General features: G+C 37.7%; 1 protein-coding gene across 3 annotated transcripts in view; it reads left to right on the plus strand.

The window, feature by feature from the left end:
- foxj3 (forkhead box J3) overlaps positions 1-25546 on the plus strand; it is a 362845-nt gene that overhangs the window by 18998 nt on the left and 318301 nt on the right. The window contains exon 1 of one of the 3 annotated variants that reach the window (XM_061939101.2): positions 22888-23441. The exons of the other annotated variants lie outside the window; for them this stretch is intronic. The gene's annotated coding sequence lies outside the window, so the exon portion shown is untranslated. Of the gene's footprint in view, positions 1-22887; positions 23442-25546 lie in introns of those variants that run through there. 3 annotated transcript variants of the gene reach the window in all.

A 25546-nucleotide genomic window follows, 5' to 3' on the forward strand; every position in this document is an offset into this window, starting at 1 on the left:
GACGTAGCTTGCCCAAAGCTGACGAAAAAGTTGCGTTTAGACTGAAGTCACATTTGAAAAGATCAGATTACAATCGGATTTGGACTACCGCCTGATGTGGCCTGTTGCTGATGCGAAAAGATCAGATTTGAAGCACTTTGGAGCGTTCGGACTGGCAAAAAAAATCCAATCTGTGTCACTTGAGGTGGAAAAAAAATCAGATTTGGTGTGCAGTGTAAACTGGGCCATAATGAATAAGTAAACTTACTTTTGGCATGCAGAAGGTTCTGAATAATGCAACTTCTTGTAGACCAAGGGTGTCAAATTCGTTCTCATCAAGAGCCACATCACAGTTATGGCTGCCCTTGTAGGCTGTTTGTTACAATAAATACATTGTATATGAATGTAAATGTATAATCCCCTCATATTTATGATATTTTTTACCAACCTATAACTTGCTTTGAAATCATCAGTCCAGGTTACAATATCGGATATCGATCTGATATCAGCAAAAACCCAAGAATCGGATTATATCGGCTTGCATGTAAAATGTCTGCTATAAGCGCCGATACAGGCATTTTATTAGTGCTAAGCTGGACATGAGCCTAACTTAATGAATTTTAGTGGCCACTGGGTGTCACCACAATGTAAATACAGCATGAGTCTGTCATAAGGTTAATAACAAATAGGTTAGTATTGTTCTCTGTTTGACTAATTTCCCTTGAGCAAACCTTTTTGAACATTCCACACAACAAAACAATAAAGGTACTGTATATATGTGAATTGTTTGAATTATATTATATATAATACATACCCTGATTCATGCTGATATCGTCTCGAATTAATATCTATATAGACTAATATGCTGGCTCTAATATCGGTATTGTAGCGGGAGTGTATCGGGACACCCCTGATTTAGGTATTCGTTATTTGACAACACAAACATTTTTTGGAATATCTTGTTGCATGATCAGATAATTAGAAAGTTTAAAAGAAATGCAATTGCGTACAAATCTCTATTTTGTCAAAATTGAAAGAACACAGTTATTTTGCAATAAAGACGATGAGGTGGCGACTTGTCCAGGGTGTACCCCGCCTTCCGCCCGATTGTAGCTGAGATAGGCTCCAGCGCCCCCCGCGACCCCAAAAGGGAATAAGCGGTAGAAAATGGATGGATGGATGGATGTTTTATCGACGCACATTATTCTCACATAAAATAATGTGGCAGGCCAGATCTAGCCCCCAGGCCTTGACTTTGACGCCTGTGATGTAACCCGTAAAGTCACGCCTTCAAAATAAAAGCACGCTAACAAACTATCAGCCATTGAAAATGTTAGTACTGTCACAGGCCACATAAAATGATGCGGCGGGCCAGATATGGTCCTCGGCCTTGAGTTTGACGCCTGCGTCGTAGATTATGTGACTTGTGGGACGCAAATGGCACAAATTCGGTGGAATAGCCCTGATAGTGTACCAAAAATATAGATCACAATGTTTTTGTCTGTGATTATGTAAAATAAAAAACGTTTGGGAAATGTTTTACCATATTTTCCGGACCATAGGGCGCACCGTATTATAAGGCGCACTGCCGATGAATGGTCTATTTTCGATCTTTTTTCATATATAAGGCACACTGGATTATAGGGCGCATTAAAGGACTCATATTATTTTTATTTTTTTCTGAACTGAAAACACTTCCTTGTGGTCTACATAACATGTAATGGTGAATCTTTGGTCAAATTGTTGCATAGATTATGTTTTACAGATTATCTTCAAGCCGCTTTCTGACAGTCACTTCAGGATGCGCCGTTTTGTGGGCGGTTTTATTTACGTGGCTCACCTTCGGCAGCGTCTTCTCGCCGTCATCTTTGTTGTAGCGGTGTAGCGTGCAAGGACGGGAGTGGAAGAAGTGTCAAAAGTTGGAGCTAACTGTCTTAATGACATTCAGACTTTATTTAAATCAATAACGGAGCAGCATCTCCTCATCCCGAAACGACAACAAGGCCGGAAATTTGGCCCGTGAAAAACCGTCCGACCGGAACTCTACTACAGTCTGTGGAACGCTCTCCCTGACCACCTGAGGGCACCACAGACTGTGGATGCTTTTAAAAAAGGCTTAAAAACCCTTATTTTTAAAAAAGCCTTTTTTTAGATATACCTGTACGTATACTAGTTCTAGCTATTAGGCTTTTATTTTTATTTATTTGTATTATCTCTTAATTTTATTTTTTTAATACACTGTAGCACTTTGAGGTTGTTTGCTCAATGTAAAGTGCTTTTTACAAATAAAATCTATTATTATTATTATTATTATTACCTAAAGTTCCTTAGGTGAATAATATAAAATCTCAAGACCAGTATGTTTTAGCGCTTTAATGGCGAGTTTACTGACAGATATAAGTAAGAACTTTACACTACTTTATATTAGAAATGGCAACAGAAAAAGAAGAAGCTTATCGACTACAAATTTTTTTAGGATTTATGCAGATCCCAAATACAGATCAGCAGGTACCAGGAGGTAAGAAAAGTTGCTTTTGCATAATAATTTGAAACAAAACGCCAGATAATGTCTTACCTTATACACACACCATAATAATACTCGTATGTCGAAGCACAGTACAATCGATCAAGTGGTGCGGCATCATAGCTTACCAAAGTCGTACTAAAACATTTTGATAGATTTTGAGCGCTGTGTGTAATGTTCTATATTTTTAATGGAACATATAAAACGTTAATGCTGTTTACTTGAGTCATATTGCAGTCTACACCTATCTCTTGTGTGTGACTGCCATTATATTGCAGTCTACACGTATCTCTTATGTTTGACTGCCATCTACTGGTCACACTTATCATTACACCGTGTACCAAATAAAATAGCTTTGAGGTCGGTAAGCAAAACCAGAATTATTCCTTACAAAATTCAGATCATGCTTGTGTCTTTTATATCACAAGTGCATTATCGCATCATACAGGACTTACAATATATGCGAGGGAATACCCCACAGCTCCTCAATTACGTAGGTTTTAGTCTGTAGGAGTCATACTTAACTGCTTTGTCTTCCTCAGCAAGGCACTTGTCATCTAAGGTGTGTGTTTGCGCTACTTATCATATTGGTAAACTGGGAATCAAGTTCTTGCTTCACAATGTTGCAGTAGCCCACATGTTGGATTTCATGTTTCATCCAATCTCATCTTGGCACTCATGCAGCCCCAGACCACAACAGGCAAGACACACTTTTCCTGCTACTCACTTGTGTTGCCAGCGGTTTAGGCAATAATGGCTGTGTTGACTCATTTTTATTGGATAGTAAATATTTAGTCCATTCTTGTATTGTCTCTTAAGAAAATATATTGTACTGATTGATTTTGTTTGTGGGAATTTGAAGCCGTAGTTGGGTCCTCTGTGATTGCTTTTGTTTCTGCATATGGTTCCTATTCCCAGAAGAGTCCTTCAGTTCTTCATTGAAGATATAATGCTCCTATATAATGATTTAAAGGCAACTTTTCTGATTGTTGTTTGCATCTAAATAGTTGTTGGTGTTAGATGGGTTAACTCTACCTCTAAAGGGTTCATTAATTTCACCACCAAGTTTCGTTTTGTCAGCAGTGACCTCAATCTGTGTTCATAATGAGGCAATTCCTCGAATCTCTACCTTTTAGAAAAAGTCTTCCTGTTCAGGTTTGACTGAAGTCAAGGCTCTCCTAAAAAGTGAACAAGTCAAGCTAACTGTGTGATATTTCATTTTATCAGGGTTATAACAATTTACAGTGGTACCTCGCTTTTTGTTAGTAATTTGTTCCAAACGGTCAGACAAAAACTGAATTGTACAGAAACCAAAGCATTTTTTCCCATAGGAAATGATGCAAAATTAATGAAACCGTTCCAGACACCCAGAAATATTTACACAACACAGAACGAATTAATTAAAGTGTTACAAAAAGAAAATATGGAATACATATATACTACAAAATATATAGAAAAATTAACATTTAACATCACTTTTACCTTCATTGAAGACTCTTGCTGGCAAAGATGGCGATGAGTGGAGAGGGAGTGATTTTGTAATTTGCTAGTTGTTGATCAAATTCAATGTTTGTTACCTTCTTTATCAATTCAAAATGCTGGCACTCACAACTTTTGCTAGTCCCATGGTGGTTTACTTTGCAGACTGAGTCACTAAGATGTCGGAGTCTTTCTTTGGGCACTCGATTCCGCGAAATGATAGCTGCACAGATGGACTCGGCTGTACTATAATCAAGACGGTTCACAAAAACCGGGCAAACCATTGGCGAATAGTTTTGTCAAATCCTTTGAAAAGTGAACTGTACAAGAACAAAGGTACCACTGTATTTTAATTAGTGCTATCAAACAATTTTCTAAATCAGATGAATCAATTAACACTTTTGAATTTGGATTACTCACTCTTAATCACAGGTTAAAGACTCCATTATTTGGACACAAATACAATACAATTTTATGTACAAACGAAACAAGGCTAAGACTTTACAGATACTTTAATATGATTGTTCATGTTTTTCAGTCAGTGCAGATTTGTGTCCTATCGCATTGTGTTGTGCATTACAAACAAAAGCCATTCAGCTGCTCACGCAGAATCTTGCTTACGACTAATACCGTGGCATGTCGTCGCAAGGCGATGTGTTACTACGCTAGAAAAAGCTTTCCTCAGTATTCGCTCTAACAATAACAATGTTGCTTCAGCTTGGTTATTATACAGGTTACGGAACGTAAATTAAGTATTGTTGGCGGTTTTTAGATGCAATTTCAGAGTGATTTAGAGGCCAAAAATTATTGCTCCCATTAGCTGCATTGCGAGCCACCTTGGACGGGCCGATTATTACAAATTCGAATGCAAAACCCCCCCCCCCCAACAATGTCTGGTTCTTTTGGTTAAGTGTGAAGGCGATCAACCAAACCATGGGGTTCATCAAACAACACGGACAGAGGCCATTCGAAAGATGGGTCTCGTTTCACTTGCAAGTGACCTCTGGTGCTGGTTGGTTCACTTGAGCTACTGTAAAATGTGAATGCTACATGGACAAAAGATACGGGCCAGTGTTAAAGGAGCCATATGTGATAATGTGGCCAGAAATGGTACTGCAATCACGGTCAAAATTCTGTAGTCCCCTCTCTTTCTCCCTGAATGAGCATGCCAGATACGCAGCCGAATCCAGCTCGATCAACTGGGCTACTCCAAGGAACTTCAAATTTCCACTGCCTCTTACTAGGGGTTGAGGTGCTGTGACCATAATAGCTGAATAGACAAGCGTTTTGTCAATAACAAATCTCTAACCAACACATTTTACACAGAAATTAAGAAGTACGTCATGCCTGCGTACAATATCACAACAAATGGCAATCATATGGTTATTGTCAGTACTATCAGTAAACAAAGACTAAAACAAACTACAACCAACGCTAGCAATGGTTATACTGGTGAAAATAAGTAGAGCATGCCTAGCAACCTAATGTACGCCCAACTTTAAAGAGGAGACATTTTACCAAGGTATGCCTGTCGGCTACACGAATGAGGAATTATTTTATCGTGTGATTGGCTGTCTCCGTACGTTTCTCATTGCCGTGATGGCAGCCGTGCTAATGTTGGAACCCATTTCCTCAGCGTATCAGCATATTGAGAATAAAATAGGCACTGACACTGCCCATTAGGGCTGCAACAACTAATCGATTAAATCGATTATAAAAATAGTTGGCGATTAATTTAGTCATCAATTCGTTGGATCTATGCTATGCGCATGCACTGCGGCTACGTCTCATGAGGTGGCAGTAAGCCAGCCAATGCTGTGTCATGTGCAGCTCACGTGACGCAGCCGTCTCCTTTGCCTGGAAACATTCGAAAAATGGCGGAGGAAAGCAGTACCGATAGTTCAGCGGAGAAACATCTGCACCCTCAGGACTCAGGACCTCACAATACGAAGGTCCTGAGTTCAATTCCGGGCTCGGGATCTTTCTGTTCCCAATCACGTCCTTAAAACATAAATTTGTTCTTTACGGCACAACTAAAATAATGTGAACGCTATCTTTTTTTCTTCATTAATTAATTTTTTTTTTTTACATTTTTGGTCTGGACCAGAGTACAGAACAGCACATGTGAACACAGCCTTAGTCAGTCATTTGGAAGACGACCTCGTCGGAGACACCGTGTCAGTTGGACAGGACTGCGGTAGATCTGTTCGGCCCCCATCATTAAACCCTTTCTCTTCATACCTCTGCGTCTCTGAGGGCCCCGCACGCTCGGCAGAATCATTTATCAAAACCTCTCAGAACCTTGTTGCCTTGGATGTACTACTGTAGTGTGTGCTCAATGTGTGATTCAGAAAATCCCTGACGGAAGCCAAGGATTCTCTCTCTGGATTCGGAGAGAATGTTGATCTCGGTGGACCAGGAAACCCACACATGCGATGACTTGCTTTGGCAATATTAACCCAGCCAGTTCAGTTGTTTTACTACACTTTCTGCGCCATCCTGTCCTTTGCACTCGGGTTAGCAAACAACACGTCTGCAGAGAATTCCCAAGAATGCATCTTGTTACTCGGATGACTCAACACTTCCTTTGGCCTGCATGCCGCTCCCTCAGGGTGGTTGAATGAATGAATGAATGAATGAACGAACGGGCAGGGAGAGTGGATAACCGAATGAGGTACTCGAGGCGACGTGTACATGCCAGTTGCTTGTCGTAGTTAATTGTAATGGTTTTAGTAGTCTTGGACATTGAGGAACATCACATATTTACAGTGGCACAATTTAATAGGGGACCAAAGAAGCAGGGCTTATTGAACCTTTCTGCATTGTTCACTTCTTGGATTAAATTTTAACATTTTTGAATGGGGCGAGGAAAGAATAGGGAATGTATAACAATAGGTTAATGGCTGATGCGGTGATGTAAGAAAAGGACAGAGAAAAATCTGAAGTGTTGATCAATTAAATTACTAAATGGATCATTTATTCAAAATAGTTGACAGATTGCTACACATGGGTTGTCCAAAAGGTGACCAAAAGCCAACCCACTCTGCCAACAAACTGTGGCTGTGGGAGGGGAGCCCAGACCCCTGGAAAGCAGCATAGCGGCACCTGCCATCTGACAAAACTCCTGGAAATCTTTATATTAAGACTTTCAACATCTGGTAGAAGCTTGCAGGCATTTAGAACTCTGCCTCTGAACTATTCAATTATCACCCTATATTACCAAACACGTCTAAGCTGAAGCTGCTAACCTTTTTAGAAAGTGCTGATGAAACGGTATCTAAGTCTAGTCTCTGTGTCTCTCATACCTGCACCTCTTGGTCCCCTGCCAAAACCTATGACTCACAGGAGACTGAGCGACCTACTTTCTCAAAGTCTTCTAGGAGTGCCAAAAGAGCTCCCGCCTCTGTTTTTTTTCTTGTCTTTGTTTGCAAGACAATGCAGTCGGTAAATATAACTCGTTCTTTAAACACTTAATGTACCCATTTTTAGATTTGTGGAGCTGCGTCAGCAGGGTGTTTTACCTTTGAGGATTCCCTTCATAGTAGCAGAAGCTTTAACGCAAATAAAGTAGTTGAGCATTGATGTGTAATTAGACGTAAGTTGAGTTACTTGCAAAAGTTGCTTAAAGCTAATTTAAGTACTGTCATAAACCCGCCGTGTCGTTTACACGCTATCATATGTCAAATATCCCTGTTATCCAGGTTATCAGTTTTCTATGTGGAGACACATCCTTTTTAGAAACAAACTAGTCCAAGTAGCCTGAATCTGTACTGTAGTAAATTAATGATAGTGGTTCCAACCAGTGTTTGTAAATATAGTAGATTAGGAGGGATGTGTTAGTATAAAAGAGATATTGGAGGGGGGGGGGGATATGTTATTTAGACCATAACTACTCTAACATGTAACGTGTTATGACCTTTTGTCCATATTTAAAGTGTTTTGGGCACTTAATCGTACGTTTTTAGGTTAGCCTGAGTCCCCTAATATGTTGCAATATGCCTTCCGCCCCGTGACCCTGAGAGGGACAACCGATAAAAAATTTATAAAAGTGTTTGATGTGTGTACCAAGAGCCTGTTTATGAACACAAAACTAAAATCTATCATCTCCTCACTTGTTTGCTCCACTTTTTGATTTTGAAGTTTTTCATGGCCTTGTGTAAGAAAAACCTCCTTCATGGTGAAATGATTTTTTCTAGGACCCAGCCCTAGATAGATGACCCCTCTCTGTGTATACACCAATTAATTTGCAACCCTTAAAAAAATAAAAAATACATTTTTATATGGGCTTCGCTACACATCAGAAAAATAAAGCCTCAATATCTGCCCATTATCAGCCAGACGTGCGAGGCATACATTTTAAAATTTAGTTTTTCTTCAACAAATAGGCTAAGCTAGCATGACGTTGCTTTAAAAAGCGAGTGTAATTTTAGCGCTGTAGCTTACATAGCTTTGTTGCTAACGTTTGTGTCCTCCTGTTCCACTACTATGTATGACAAGTAGAGATGTCCGATAATGGCTTTTTTGCCGATATCCGATATTCCGATATTGTCCAACTCTTAATTACCGATACCGATATATACAGTCGTGGAATTAACACATTATTATGCCTAATTTTGTTGTGATGCCCCGCTGGATGCATTAAACAATGTAACTTTACCATGAATGGATTAATGTGGACCCCGACTTAAACAAGTTGAAAAACTTATTCGGGTGTTACCATTTAGTGGTCAATTGTACGGAATATGTACTGTACTGTGCAATCCACTAATAAAAGTTTCAATCAATCAATCAATCAATCAAAAACAAGGTTTTCCAACATAAGAGAACAACTTCAACTCCAGTTATGGAAAAAAGTGCCAACATGGCACTGCCATATTTATTATTGAAGTCACAAAGTGCATTATTTTTTTTTAACATGCCTCAAAACAGCAGCTTGGAATTTGGGACATGCCCTCCCTGAGATAATCCTAATACCCATTACAACTATGGGAAATACTATACTTTGACTTTCAAAAAGTGCATTATTTTTTAAATTTTTTTAAACATGCCTCAAAACAACAGCTACAAAAACAATGAAGGCACACAGCTTCAGTCCAGAGTATACTAGAGCAGTGGTTCTCAAATGGGGGTACGTATACCCCTGGAGGTACTTGAAGGTATGCCAAGGGGTACGTGAGATTTTTTTTTAAATATTCTAAAAATAGAAACAATTCAAAAATCCTTTATAAATATATTTATTGAATAATACTTCAACAAAATAAATGTTCAGAATTAAGTTCATGAATCCAGATGGATCTTTATTACAATCCCCAAAGAGGGCATTTTAAGTTGATGATTACTTCTATGTGTAGAAATCTTTATTTATAATTGAATCACTTGTTTATTTTTCAACAAGTTTTTAGTTATTTTTATATATTTTTTTCCAAATAGTTCAAGAAAGACCACTACAAATGAGCAATATTTTGCACCGTTATACAATTTAATAAATCAGAAACTGATGACATAGTGCTGTATTTTACTTCTTTATCTCTTTTTTTCAACCAAAAATGCTTTGCTCTGATTAGGGGGTACTTGAATTAAAAAAAATTTCACAGGGGGCTACATCACTGAAAAAAGGTTGAGAACCACTGTACTAGAGCATACTTGCCAACCTTAAGACCTCCAAATCCGGGATAATCGGGAGGTTGAAACTGATACCGATACTTTCCGATAATACATTTTAAAGCATTTATCATCAAGTGCACCTACAGTGTATATGTTAGAAAGATCACCCAAGAAACACCTCACTGATTTCTATTCAACGGCCTTCTACAAAGCGGAATAGAAATCTGTTAGGTGCCAAAGAGAACCCGTTCCATTTTGGAAGGTACTTGATAACTTGTGTGCCACATTAAGAACTTAATTTTCACTTTTTCAGGGTTATAGTCTGCTTGCAGTGAGGCCAAGTCGGCATTGACCCACTGGATTCAGTAGATAGAGCGAGCTAGCTACTTTTCTAGTTTGTAAAAGGAAAACTCACCAATAATTGGAGCTGGTTTTAATTGGAAGAAGAAGTATTTTGCAGTAAACACCGTGCTGTCAAACGGCATGTGCTTTGGTGATGCCTCCTTCCTCCCTTTACAAAACTTGGTCGCTTTGATATGTCAGTTTTAGTTCAATCTGCCGCCTTCGCCTTGACATGATTGGCTGTGCTGGCTTGCTCTGACCTCCTGGAAAGCCCCTGGCACAGCCACCCCAGGGGGCTGTGTTCAGTCATTTATTGAGCTTCCTCCTAAACACTGCCATGCCTTCATTTCCCTTTCTGGTGCCCCCACATCTTATTAAGATGCAGAAGGCCAGGGCGGTGTTTCGTCTGAAAGCCTTGGCGCTTGGAGTGGTTGTCCGTGGTTGTGTACACTGTAAAAAAAAAATCTGTTAAAAAACAGTCATCTCCTGGCAGCTACGGCTGCCAAACGAAAACCATAAAATTAAAGTAAAACATTGTAAACCAAATAATGATCAAAAACATTTTATTTACAAAAATTTTCATGAAACGTTTTGCGGAAAAATAGAAAAATTTTCTGAATTGTTAAGATCAACCACCTTTAATAAAGTGACGATGCAAACAGTTCTGCAGAAAATACCTTTATTCTACAGAGTTTTTCCAAATTATTACGATCAAACACCTTTAATGAAGTGACAATGCTGGCAGTTCCACAGAAAAATACCATTATTTTACGGATTTTTTCTGAATTGTTAAGATCAACCACTTTTAATAAAGTGACGATGCAAACAGTTCTGCAGAAAATACCTTTATTCTACAGAGTTTTCCCAAATTATTACGATCAAACACCTTTTAATGAAGTGACAATGCTGGCAGTTCCACAGAAAAATACCATTATTTTACGGATTTTTTCTGAATTGTTAGGATCAACCACCTTTAATAAAGTGACGATGCAAACAGTTCTGCAGAAATACCTTTATTCTACAGAGTTTTTCCAAATTATTACGATCAAACACCTTTAATGAAGTGACAATGCTGGCAGTTCCACAGAAAAATACCATTATTTTACAGATTTTTTCTGAATTGTTAAGATCAACCACCTTTAATAAAGTGACGATGCAAACAGTTCTGCAGAAATACCTTTATTCTACAGAGTTTTTCCAAATTATTACGATCAAACACCTTTAATGAAGTGACAATGCTGGCAGTTCCACAGAAAAATACCATTATTTTACGGATTTTTTCTGAATTGTTAAGATCAACCACTTTTAATAAAGTGACGATGCAAACAGTTGTGCAGAAAATACCTTTATTCTACAGAGTTTTTCCAAATTATTACGATCAAACACCTTTTAATGAAGTGACAATGCTGACAGTTCCACAGAAAAATACCATTATTTTACGGATTTTTTCTGAATCGTTAAGATCAACCACCTTTAATAAAGTGACGATGCAAACAGTTCTGCAGAAATACCTTTATTCTACAGAGTTTTTCTAAATTATTACGATCAAACACCTTTAATGAAGTGACAATGCTGGCAGTTCCACAGAAAAATACCATTATTTTACAGATTTTTTCTGAATTGTTAAGATCAACCACCTTTAATAAAGTGACGATGCAAACAGTTCTGCAGAAATACCTTTATTCTACAGAGTTTTTCCAAATTATTACGATCAAACGCCTTTAATGAAGTGACAATGCTGGCAGTTCCACAGAAAAATACCATTATTTTACAGATTTTTTCTGAATTGTTTAGATCAACCACCTTTAATAAAGTGACGATGCAAACAGTTCTGCAGAAATACCTTTATTCTACAGAGTTTTTCCAAATTATTACGATCAAACACCTTTTAATGAAGTGACAATGCTGGCAGTTCCACAGAAAAATACCATTATTTTACAGATTTTTTCTGAATTGTTAAGATCAACCACCTTTAATAAAGTGACGATGCAAACAGTTCTGCAGAAAATACCTTTATTCTACAGAGTTTTTCCAAATTATTGCGATCGAACACCTTTAATGAAGTGACAATGCTGGCAGTTCCACAGAAAAATACCATTATTTTACAGATTTTTTCTGAATTGTTAAGATCAACCACCATTAATAAACTGACGATGCAAACAGTTCTGCAGAAATACCTTTATTCTACAGAGTTTTTCCAAATTATTACGATCAAACACCTTTAATGAAGTGACAATGCTGGCAGTTCCACAGAAAAATACCATTATTTTACGGATTTTTTCTGAATTGTTAAGATCAACCACTTTTAATAAAGTGACGATGCAAACAGTTGTGCAGAAAATACCTTTATTCTACAGAGTTTTTCCAAATTATTACGATCAAACACCTTTTAATGAAGTGACAATGCTGACAGTTCCACAGAAAAATACCATTATTTTACGGATTTTTTCTGAATCGTTAAGATCAACCACCTTTAATAAAGTGACGATGCAAACAGTTCTGCAGAAATACCTTTATTCTACAGAGTTTTTCTAAATTATTACGATCAAACGCCTTTAATGAAGTGACAATGCTGGCAGTTCCACAGAAAAATACCATTATTTTACAGATTTTTTCTGAATTGTTAAGATCAACCACCTTTAATAAAGTGACGATGCAAACAGTTCTGCAGAAAATACCTTTATTCTACAGAGTTTTTCCAAATTATTGCGATCGAACACCTTTTAATGAAGTGACAATGCTGGCAGTTCCACAGAAAAATACCATTATTTTACAGATTTTTTCTGAATTGTTAAGATCAACCACCTTTAATAAAGTGACGATGCAAACAGTTCTGCAGAAAATACCTTTATTCTACAGAGTTTTTCCAAATTATTGCGATCGAACACCTTTTAATGAAGTGACAATGCTGGCAGTTCCACAGAAAAATACCATTATTTTACAGATTTTTTCTGAATTGTTAAGATCAACCACCTTTAATAAAGTGACGATGCAAACAGTTCTGCAGAAAATACCTTTATTCTACAGAGTTTTTCCAAATTATTGCGATCGAACACCTTTAATGAAGTGACAATGCTGGCAGTTCCACAGAAAAATACCATTATTTTACAGATTTTTTCTGAATTGTTAAGATCAACCACCTTTAATAAACTGACGATGCAAACAGTTCTGCAGAAAAATACCTCTATTCCAGTTAGATTGTTAGTATGGACATAGACTTTTATATAACAAGCTACATATTTAATGAAAGATAAGTACTGTAATTTTACATGAATTTGAAAGTAATTTAAGAAAACAGAAAATGCTATGAATAATTAATTTGGTATTTTTCTTTAAAAAAAAAATTGAAATATACATAGTTTGTCATTACTGGCATATTACTTAAAATAACAGGTGGATTGTTTATTTATTTACAGATAACGTCTTAAATTCTACAGTTTTATAAACTATTAAAAAAAATAGAAAAATTACAGTAGAAATTTAGAGTAAATAAACCATAAAAATAGGATTTTTTTTTTACAGTGTAGGATGCCAGGGGTGGTTGACTTACTCTATGTGGAGCCTGGTTATGGCTGCAGACAATTTGTCTGTTGATAATACCGGTCATGATTTTGTTCTTTTGGAACATGTTAGGCAATGTTACATCATAGTACATCACATGTTTACACTTGCACAATTCAACATGTCTGAGAAAAAGTAGGAAGAAGCAGAATTTATTTAATCTTTTTACCCCTTTCTTGGATAATGACTGCGTTTGCCCTGGTCACATTGTAGTATGGAACACAATAATCAAAAATGAGAGTTTTCAAATAGATGGCTCTGTAATGCCAGAAGAAAGGAAACAAATGAAGGAGTAAAATTGACACTATACAATAGACACATATTACCTTTTATTAGATAAAAATAGGGACAACATCAAAATATCATCTAATTTGCATAATTACACATAACGGGTTAGATTAGATTTGCATGTTAATGTCATTTATATGCTGATAGGAAACGAACAAACACATACTTCTTTTTTTTCTTCTCTCTCTCACAAACTGACAAGGGGGACCACTGCAGCACCGGCTGGAGAAAATAATTTGTGCTTTCTTGTTAGTGTCCAAAAGTGTTCAATAGGACCAGGAACCTTTCTACATTTGTCACGAGTTGCATTTTGGCAAACAGAATGTAGAATAGTCACTAAATATAGCAACAAAGTGGCCAAATTGGATGCACATTGTCTAGTGTTGGATATCTTTTCGTACCTCACGACTCCATCATGCTTCAGGGCCTACGATTACATTATAAATTGATTATTTATACATTTATAATTATTATATTGCCGTGTTGGCGCTAGGAGTTTTCAAAATGGGGTCCAAGGAATCCCATCAAGTCATAGAAATAGGGTCCCACAGTAAATTTTTGGGGTCCCACTATTTTGTAACCGTTTTGAAAACAAATGATAAATGTATGCATTATCCTGTTATATCTCACATTCTATATTGTGTTTTGGAAAAAGGTTGTCATAAGCATTACTTAATAAAAAAAATAATACAAAAGAAAACACATTTTTATGCATATGTAAATGTATTCAGTTATAAACATTCATTCACTTTCTTCTTCCCTTCATGGATCTAAACTTTACCGCTGCCGGTATTTTTTTCCTATATTTTCATTTCATAAGTTGTAGGTGTATTTATTTCAGTATAAAAGTGTAAAAAGCGTTTTGCTTCGGTCACGAAATGATGATATTGGTGTGCCAGGGCATACATGCATATGACAAATGTAATTGATTATTCTCACCTGTATGTAGATCATCAGTCATCTAAAAACTGCCATATCTACACTTTCATGGCAAATAATGCCAGCAAACTTAGAATTTGGCAAGTTAGTTTCAATGTTATTTAATACAGTGGCACTCAATGCCTCTAGCATTTCATGTCTGGCCATAAGCTGTGTGTTCCCCTTTAAGAATGGCGGTGAGTGACGTGGGTAAGTGAGTGGGCAAGATAGGAGAGGGAGCGCTAGCATGTTCAGGAGTGTTAATAGCATGGTGGATGTCCGCTTGGCTTTGTGGAAAACATCAATAAAGAGTTGTAACAAATCGACGGCCTCGTCATTCTGACCAAAGAGCGGAATTGTAGGGACCCACTGCCGGGTAAAGTGGAGGGTGTTTCCCCCGACATACATCGGCCCTGGAGGGGACATCTGTCCCGCGCTCCTGATCGATAAATCTTTCGACGACTCAAAATTTAAGAAATTGTTCCGGAAAGAGAATTACTTTGAAGTCGACCAATAATTTACCATGAATTGATTACGTGGACCCCGACTTAAACAAGTCGAAGAACTTATTCGGGTGTTACCATTTAGTGGTCAATTGTACGGAATATGTACTGTACTGTGCAATCTACTAGTAAAAGTTTCAATCAATCAATCAATCAAAATTAATAATAATTAATAATATGACCTGGCAAATATAAACAAATCAAAACACAGTAGGAAAGCGATAATTTAATAAAAACAAACAAGCAAACCGGGCGGTAAAAAAAAAAAAAAAATTCTGCATCAAGGGGACTTCCGGAAATTCACGTCCTTTCTGATTTCAATGCGTAAAAAGACACAAAAAGTGCGTTAACGCCAACATTGTATTGTATAGTATTATCATATTGTTTATCGCTTATATATATTGTATATTATTATTATATACTCTCAGGGTTTACCCTAGATATACCTGTGGTGTATTGGCAATCTAGGTTAGGGGTTTGTGGTTAGGGGTGTGGTCACCATGACGTCATTGTGTAATTTTCATAATTTGCTGTGAGGATATGATTTTCTTTAGAAAGGCTAAAAAATGTATATGATATATACATTTAAAACAAATCTGTGTAATTAATGAGTATAAACATATATTTTTATGTTATATTGTTTTGCTTTATTTTCAGTTGTTGCTGCTTATTATACAATGTCCCTTGATGAGAGTTTTTCAAGTGTCTAGAGACTTTTAGTGACATAGTCTTTATTAAAAATGACTAGCAACAAATCCAGCATAGTTTTGTGGTATTATTAAAAATGTACTTGTGTACTCTTCTTCTGTCCCTGACAAAAAAGCGAGCTGCAGTGAGGATGACGTCACACTTTCTTGGCGCTGCTGCTCCAGTTGGACTTTGTCTCCTTAAAAGCCACCACAGTCCTCTTATTATTGGCACATTTTATAGATGGCTGTCCGCGGGTATATCTGGGATCCAGTAAAGTTACATACACATCGCAGAGATGCTGACAATGGAGTGCGTCTTGTTCACTTCATCACAACATTCGGTTTTGGCAGCGCTGTTTTTTGGTGATTAAAGTATTTTTTCGCCGTCCGAAATTTGGTGCATCACTTGTCAATACTGCGGCAATAATAGGCTATATTATATTGGTCGGGGTGGGACGGGGGCGTGGTTGGGGGTGTGGTTGGGGCGTGGCTAAAAGGGGAGGAGTATATTTACAGCTAGAATTCACCAAGTCAAGTATTTCATATATATATATATATATATATATATATATATATATATATAAGAAATACTTGACGTTCAGTGAATTCTAGCTATATATATATATATATATATGTATATATATATATATATATATATATATATATATATATATATAAAATAAATACTTGAATTTCAGTGTTCATTTATTTACACATATACACACACATAACACTCACCTACTCATTGTTGAGTTAAGGGTTGAATTGTCCATCCTTGTTCTATTCTCTGTCATTATTTTTCTAACCATGCTGAACACCCTCTCTGATGATGCATTGCTGTGTGGCACGCACAAAAGTGCTTTCATCAAATGCACTAGATGGCAGTATTGTCGTGTTTAAGAGTGTCACAACATTGCTGTTTACGGCAGACGAACTGCTTTACGGTATACAAAAACGTGACTGTTGTTGTTGTGTGTTGTTGCCGCGCCGGGAGGACGTTAATGAAACTGCCTAACAATAAACCCACATAAGAAACCAAGAACTTGCCCTCCATCATTCTACAGTTATAACGTTATTGGGCAGGTATGCTGTTTATGTTGTGGGTTAGCTGGACTCAGGTCCATGAAGACCTGAGTCCGACTGAATTTCGGGAGAAAATTTGTCCCGGGAGGTTTTCGGGAGAGGTGCTGAATTTCGGGAGTCTCCCGGAAAATCCGTGAGGGTTGGCAAGTATGTTCATTGCTGCCATTTGCTAAAATCAAAAAGTTAATTTTAGTTCTCAATAATGTACACTCAGAACCCCATCTTGACAGAAATAAACAGAAATGTAGAAATTTTTGCAAATGTATTAAATATTAAAAAAAAAACACAATCATATGTACTCGGACCCTTTGCTCAATACTTTGTTGATGCACCTTTGGCAGCAATTACAAGTCTTTTTGAATGCGATGCCACGAGCTTGGCACACCTATCTTTGGGCAGTTTCGGCCATTCCTCCTTGCAGCACCTCTCAAGCTCCATCAGATTATCCATTCATACTGTAATGACTTACTGGCGGTAATGTTTTATATTTGTGTGGTTTCGATTTCATGTTTATTTTTCTCATAATCTCAAACACACCGTACGTGCCTAAAAGTGGATTGGCGGAGAATGAGGAAGTGTTGTCGTGTGTCCGGGTAAGCACGGAGACAAAAGTGTTTGCACGGGAGGCACAACCTGTTGGAATTGGTTGGATTTTCAATAAAAGTTAAAAATAGTGAGCGTCAGACTTTTGACTTCTTCTGGAGGCTACAATGCATTATTGTATTTTATTGGTTTTCATGTAAAAAGCCTTTTTTTAAGTTGTGGGGTCCATGATTTTGCCGTGGCGGTGCGCCACATTCAGTTACTTTACGGGGAAACCCTGACTTTAAATGTATTAATTCATTAATTATTAGTATTTGTCCATCCATTCATGAATTGCCCACATTCTAATCGTGATGCATCGGACAACGGATCATTTTCCCCATCTCTAACATTCTCTGTCTATGAAATGTGTTCAAATGAAGATGTTGGAGTTGGAATGACAAGCTACAGTCATACAGAGTCCCATCATAATATGTTTAATGTGTGGGGCAAGAGCCACAGGTAGTGCCAAATCAATTTGGAGCTGTTCAAATATATTGGTGGCGGTGCACCACAAATAAACAAATGTTGGGGAAACACTGTGACATTTATCAAACCGACAATCATTGTACAAACCCCGTTTCCATATGATTTGGGAAATTGTGTTAGATGTAAATATAAACGGAATACAATGATTTGCAAATCCTTTTCAACTCATATTCAGTTGAATGCACTACAAAGACAAGACATTTGATGTTCAAACTCATAAACTGTATTTTTTTTTGCAAATAATAATTAACTTAGAATTTCATGGCTGCAACACGTGCCAAAGTAGTTGGGAAATGGCATGTTCACCACTGTGTTACATGGCCTTTCCTTTTACCAACACTCAATAAACGATTGGGAACTGAGGAAACTAATTGTTGAAGCTCTGAAAGTGGAATTCTTTCCCATTCTTGTTTTATGTAGAGCTTCAGTCGTTCAACAGTCCGGGGTCTCCGCTGTCGTATTTTACGCTTCATAATGCGCCACACATTTTCGATGGGAGACAGGTCTGGACTGCAGGCGGGCCAGGAAAGTACCCGCACTCTTTTTTTAGAAGCCACGCTATTGTAACACGTGCTGAATGTGGCTTGGTATTGTCTTGCTGAAATAAGCAGGGGCGTCCATGAAAAAGACGGCGCGTAGATGGCAGCATATGTTGTTCCAAAACCTGTATGTACCTTTCGGCATTAATGGTGCCTTCACAGATGTGTAAGTTACCCATGCCATGGGCACTAATGCACCCCCATACCATCACAGACGCTGGCTTTTGAACTTTGCGTCGATAACAGTCTGGATGGTTCGCTTCCCCTTTGGTCCGGAGGACACGATGTCGAATATTTCCAAAAACAATTTGAAATGTGGACTCGTCAGACCACAGAACACTTTTCCACTTTGCATGAGTCCATCTTAGATGATCTCGGACCCAGAGAAGCCGGTGGCGTTTCTGGATGTTGTTGATAAATGGCTTTCGCTTTGCATAGTAGAGCTTTAACTTGCACTTATAGATGTAGCGACAAACTGTATTTAGTGACAGTGGTTTTCTGAAGTGTTCCTGAGCCCATGTGGTGATATCCTTTAGAGATTGATGTCGGTTTTTGATACAGTGCCGTCTGAGGGATCGAAGGTCACGGTCATTCAATGTTGGTTTCCGGCCATGCCGCTTACGTGGAGTGATTTCTCCAGATTCTCTGAACCTTTTGATGATATTATGGACCGTAGATGTTGAAATCCCTAAATTTCTTGCAATTGCACTTTGAGAAACGTTGTTCTTAAACTGTTTGACTATTTGCTCACACAGTTGTGGACAAAGGGGTGTACCTCGCCCCATCCTTTCTTGTGAAAGACTGAGCATTTTTTGGGAAGCTGTTTTTATACCCAATCATGGCACCCTCCTGTTCCCAATTAGCCTGCACACCTGTGGGATGTTCCAAATAAGTGTTTGATGTGCATTCCTCAACTTTATCAGTATGTATTGCCACCTTTCCCAACTTCTTTGTCACGTGTTGCTGGCATCAAATTCTAAAGTTAATGATTATTTGCAAAAAAATAAATATTTTTTTATCAGTTTGAACATCAAATATGTTGTCTTTGTAGCATATTCAACTGAATATGGGTTGAAAATGATTCGCAAATCATTGTATTCCGTTTATATTTACATCTAACACAATTTCCCAACTCATATGGAAACGGGGTTTGTAAATGAGTCATTAAATGAATACAGGGTGGTCAGGGTAAGTGATATCAGACACCGCGGTACTCATTAAATGCAAATAAATGATTGAATTCAACATAAATATGATCAGACACAGTGCTTCTCAGCATGTGTTTCTTCCATGTACTTTGTAAATACATAATGTTACTCAAATTGTCTCCTCGTACATTGAGTTCCTTACTGAACCTGCCCACTAATGTACTGTTTTTCAGGGTTGTGCGTGCATAATCATGATGTCTTGTCTAATTTTTTTACATTTATTTTACTGGCATTTAAGAGTGTCAAGTTATTTTTTTTGTATTCATAGTCTCTTTTTCCATGTGATTATTAAAATTCTTGTTACAATAGTCAACAGTCATAAGTCGCTTTTGTTGTTTGTAGAAAAATGGAATATACTTTGTAATTTAAACATTTTCCAGGAGTATATATTTCCACTGTTTGTTGCCTTTAGCCAAATTCCAGTACCAGGGAATCAATACCGATACTCAATGGCACCAATTTTTGGTACTTTTGTGTGTTAATAAATATTAATTGTTTTTGATAATAACATCTACTTTTTTATTGCAACATGTGCTGATTATAACAGCTGTCAAGTTGTTACATCTTGTTTTATTATCACATTTCTGAGTGTCATTTGCAAGTATTACAATAAGTTACAATTACAGTTGCAAATCCAAGATGTTAGATGGCAGTAGTGTGTAGCTTATGCTGTGTTGGCGAGTCTGTTCAGTTTTTGCTGGATGTTGTCTTTTGTTTTGCCCTAAAAAATGTTAATAATAGGAATATAAGGAATATAATTTTCGAACAAAAAATAATTTTTCCGTATATTAGCCGCACCGGACTATAAACCACAGATTAATTATTTAAACAGTAAAATTCTGTAAATGTTTATTTACATACCTTAATTGTTTCCAAACTGTGTCTGTAACACAACAGTAAAACGGCTGATCAAACAAAACAGAAGTCATCGTCATGGACCCACTAACTGCGTAAGCTAGCTCTCCAATCAGCTAAACAGACTCAATAATTCCACAGTGATGTCTTAGTGAGTTTACTGAGGAATTTATGGAACTGAAAAAATACAAAAAAAGGCCATTGTAAGTTAATGATACTAACATAGACACTCAAACGTGTTAGCCTATTAGTTAATGCTAATGACGCTACCGTCCTTATATTACGATATCACGTGCAAATATGCATGAAACACTCCTGGAGACATCACACATGGGACGGTTTAGTAAGTATAAAAAGTTTTAGTTATCCTGTAAAACTTACAAACGTTGCTTAGAGTAATCAATGAAGAATCCACACAAGTGGAAATGCTATGGTCAGCTAAAAGACTGTACGGCACCTCGGTTGGGAAAAAAAAAGCACTACCCGTAAATGGAAGGACACTGCAGCACTTGCAGTGAACGAACTCGTCCAAAAGTTGGTGCTATAAAACAAACAATAAAACACCCGCTCAGTGTTTTTGCTTGTTTTAAAAAAATATATTTTTATTATGGCCGCCATCAAAAAAAAACCCATAAACGAGCTACTCAGTCGTATAAGCCCCAGGGTTCAAAGTGTAGGAAAAAAGTAGAATTTAAGGTAAATTCACGAATGCTAATCAGTAGCATGTCAATAGCAACGGCAATGTATATTAGCATCAAGCTAGCACATTTTACATAACTTACTTCGGAGCATTTTTTTTGAGTCAATTTCCTTGTTGGCATTGAAAATTGCAACATTACCAAGAGGTAGTTTGGCAGAGTCCGCTCTCAGTGGTGCTGGAGTGCAGAGAGCCGGCTTTATCGGCAACCGGTACCGTAACATGGCAGGCACACTGCAAAAACTGAAATCTAAGTAAGATTAAATATCTAAAAAAAGGGTGATATTTGCATACTTTCTGTCCGATAAGATAATTCTTCTCACTAAGCAGATTTTATGTTAGAGTGTTTTACTTGTTTTAAGGGTTTTGGTCCTAAATGATCTCAGTAAGATATTACAGCTTGTTGCTGAGATTTTATGACCTATATTGAGTAAAACATGCTTGAAACTAGAATATCAACCGTTGCAAAGCTGTGTCATCAACACTCATTCATCATACCACGAATTAATTAACGTGAATAAGTTGAAAAACTTATTCGGGTGTTACCATTTAGTGGTCAATTGTACGGAATATGTACTGTACTGTGCAATCTACTAATAAAAGTTGCAATCAATCAACACTCACAAGTATAAAACTACTACTGCGTGGCGCAGTGGTAGAGTGGCCGTGCGCAACCCAAGGGTCCCTGGTTCAATCCCCACCTAGTACCAACCTCGTCATGTCCGTTGTGTCCTGAGCAAGACACTTCACCCTTGCTCCTGATGGCTGCTGGTTAGCGCCTTGCATGGCAGCTCCCTCCATCAGTGTGTGAATGTGTGTGTGAATGGGTAAATGTGGAAGTAGTGTCAAAGCGCTTTGAGTACCTTGAAGGTAGAAAAGCGCTATACAAGTACAACCCATTTATCATTTATCATTTACTTCAAGCACGAAAAAAAAAAATCATGATGCCGAGCGCATATCATTATATCAAGATAATGGCACTAGCATTTACTTGATTTAAGAATATTTTTCCACATATTGAGCAAAAAAGGTCTCTTCTTTTTTTTCCTACCAAGAAAAGTGCACTTGTTATTAGTGAGAATATACTTATTTTAAGGTATTTTTGGGTTCATTGAGGTTAGCTAATTTTACTTGTTTTGGAAAGTCTTGACAAGCCGAATTTTCTTGTTCTATTGGCGGATTATTTTGCTTAGTTCAAATAAAATACCCCTAATTTTTGTATTTTTTTTTCTTGTTTTTGAACACTGACTTTTTGCAGTGCACCATTGGATTGCACGTGAATCGCTGCCAAAAAAAATCTGATTCGGTGCCCAACCCTAGTTGTCATGCTAACAATGCACCATTTTAAGAATATATTTTAGGATTCAGCCGTAATGCAGCAACAATTACCGTACAAAGCAAGGGAGACTATGGTAAAAATGTTGCTTGTTTTGGGTTTAAAACTTTGTTTTACATGCTTTTTTTTATTGTTGCCAACAAATGTGGCGAGTGGTTAGAGCAGGCCTGGGCAATTATTTGACTGGGGGGGCCAGATTTAGATAAAAAAAAAGTGTGTCTGGGGGCCGGTATATCTATTTTTAGGAATACTAATACAAAACCTCACAATAATGATTGAAAGCTAAAAACAGTATGACAGACCGCCTTAAAAAACGGAATGGAATTTTGCATTTTTTTACTGAATGAGACACCCAGAATGTACGTGAAAATAAAGAATGTGGGATTTACAATGTTAACTATGACCGATAAAACACTGAATATTGACAACATATTTTACAATCAACACAACCAAAATGCAACAAACAGTGAAATATGAACGTGAAAGGTAAAAAAAACCCCACCTTGTCATGATCCGTGGTCCGGATCATGTTTGTTTAGTTATTTTCTGTTAGTTTTTGGACTGCTTTAGTTCTTGGTTGTGCTCTTGTGAGTTTGTTTTGGTTGTCATGGTCACTCATTGTGTTCACCTGTCTCTGATTAGTGCTCGACCGCTCACATGCTTCCCGAGCGCTAATCAGAGGCATTATTTAAGTTGCCTTTGCCAGTCACTCGTTCTGCCTTCGTTGTCTTGATGTCACACCGGCTTATATCTGATTCTGACCAAGTAAGTTTCCATGTCCATGTCCTAGTTTCTGTTAAAAAGTAACTTTTTGTGTTTTAGGCACACTTTTCTTGTATAGTTTGCGTTTGTGGTAGTTTGGATTATTTATATTAATAAATCCAAGGATTATTTATGTTAATAAAACCAAGCCTACCTTCACGCTGTCGTCCGGAGCCGTCTTTTGCGATGGAAGAACAACCCCGCAGCAAGCTGCGACCCCCATGTGACACACCTATCATCTGTGATATCTCATAGTGACCAAAGTAACTAATTAGATGACCATAGTAACTAATTAGATGACCATAGTAACTAGTATATCATGCAGATTCCAAGCATTGAAAGACTTAGTATAGTTGAAGACTTACGGTCATTAGAAAACATCACTGCACATCATAATGGCAGCTACACTTTCCATCTTAAACATCTAAAACAATTATTTAGGAATGTCCGGCGGGCCAGATTGAAAAGCTCAACGGGCCGCATGCGGCCCCCGGGCTTTAATTTGCCCAGGTCTGGGTTAGAGTGTCCGCCCTGAGACCTGTAGGTTGTGAGTTCAAACCCCGGCCGAGTCATACCAAAGACTATAAAAATGGGACTCATTAACTCCCTGCTTGGCACTCAACATCAAGGGTTGGAATTGGGGGTTAAATCACCAAAAATGATTCCCGGGCGCGGCCACCTCTGCTGCTCACTGCTCCCCTCACCTCCCAGGGGGTGATCAAGGGTGATGGGTCAAATGCAGAGAATAATTTCGCCACACCTAGTGTGTGTGTGTGACAATCACTGGTACGTTAACTTTTTAACTTGAAATGTGTGGCATTGTAAAGCTAGCCCAGTCTCCTCTGCTTTTTAATTGTCGCCATCTTGGAGCCATTCCGAGACATATGGATATGAAAGTCTGCAGCCGAATATGATGTGGAAGTTGTCTTCTTTTTTATCTACCCTTTAGTACGCCCCCACGTCCTTATGAGTCACAAAGCCTTGAAGAAGACTTCTTCTTCTCCTCGGTGACGCAATGACAAGCATTCAAAGCTGCACACATTTGTTGCTTCACAGTATACGGCCATGACCGAAAATGACATTCATGGCGCCCCTTCTGGGTTGTGGTGAAAATGCACGCTCCTCAAAGTTTTATAATGCTTACATAAAACTGTCAATGACTAATAGACGGTTAGCTGCTAAGTCCAACCTGTCATTTTGCTTGATCGCGGCCATGAATTATAACCTGAATCCTGCTCAAATGTGTGCTTGTCAGTCCCATAAAGATGCCTGCAACATTTAGTGGTGACTTGGCTAAACACCCTAAAGTTACCTTTGGGTGTTTTGTAGAGCTGTGTGAGAAATTTCAAGTCGGTCCAACTCGCAGGGGCATTATAAAAACTGTACTATTTCCCCCCCCCCCCACATGATAGTACATTTCAATATGACAGAGGGAATGTGTGCACTCTTTGGATGCAGTCGAGCACGATTCATTTTGATTTAAAAGTGACGCTTGCTGTGTGGTCAGCTGCGTGTGCATGGTCGGTCCTTATCTTTGCCAGTGACTCATGCTGCATGCCACATGATGCGCCACTTTCACTGAATGAGTCATGCTGAAAAAGCACCTTCATTGAATAAGGAGAAAGCCTGTTGTATTTCTCTTAAATCATATACCATATATTAGTAACAATATACCATACCATACCAACTTTATTTATAAAGCCCTTTAAAGACAAGCACAGTTGAAAAACAAAGGGCTGTACACCACAAAGAAATGGAGGCAAAGGACAGACTAAAAAATAACATTTAAAACAGAAATAAAAATACACATTTAAAAAGCAAATATAAATTTCCCTAAGAATAGTTTGTTAGATAAAAACAGTTTAAAAGTTAAAAACAGTTCAAAAAGTGAAAAGCTAAAAACAGTTCAAAGTCTCATGCAATATAAACATTTCATATGAAGGTTATTGTGACCAACATGATCACTGTTATCATTATTATCAAAGTGCAGTTTTCTTAAATGTGCTGAAAAATTACTTAAAAACACACTGAAATATTTTATATACCGTATTTGCCGGACTATAAGGCACACTTATAATCCTTTTTTTCCCCTCAAAACTGGACAGTGC

The sequence above is a fragment of the Nerophis lumbriciformis genome, linkage group LG03, assembly GCF_033978685.3.
Source record: "Nerophis lumbriciformis linkage group LG03, RoL_Nlum_v2.1, whole genome shotgun sequence".
Lineage (NCBI taxonomy): Eukaryota > Metazoa > Chordata > Actinopteri > Syngnathiformes > Syngnathidae > Nerophis > Nerophis lumbriciformis.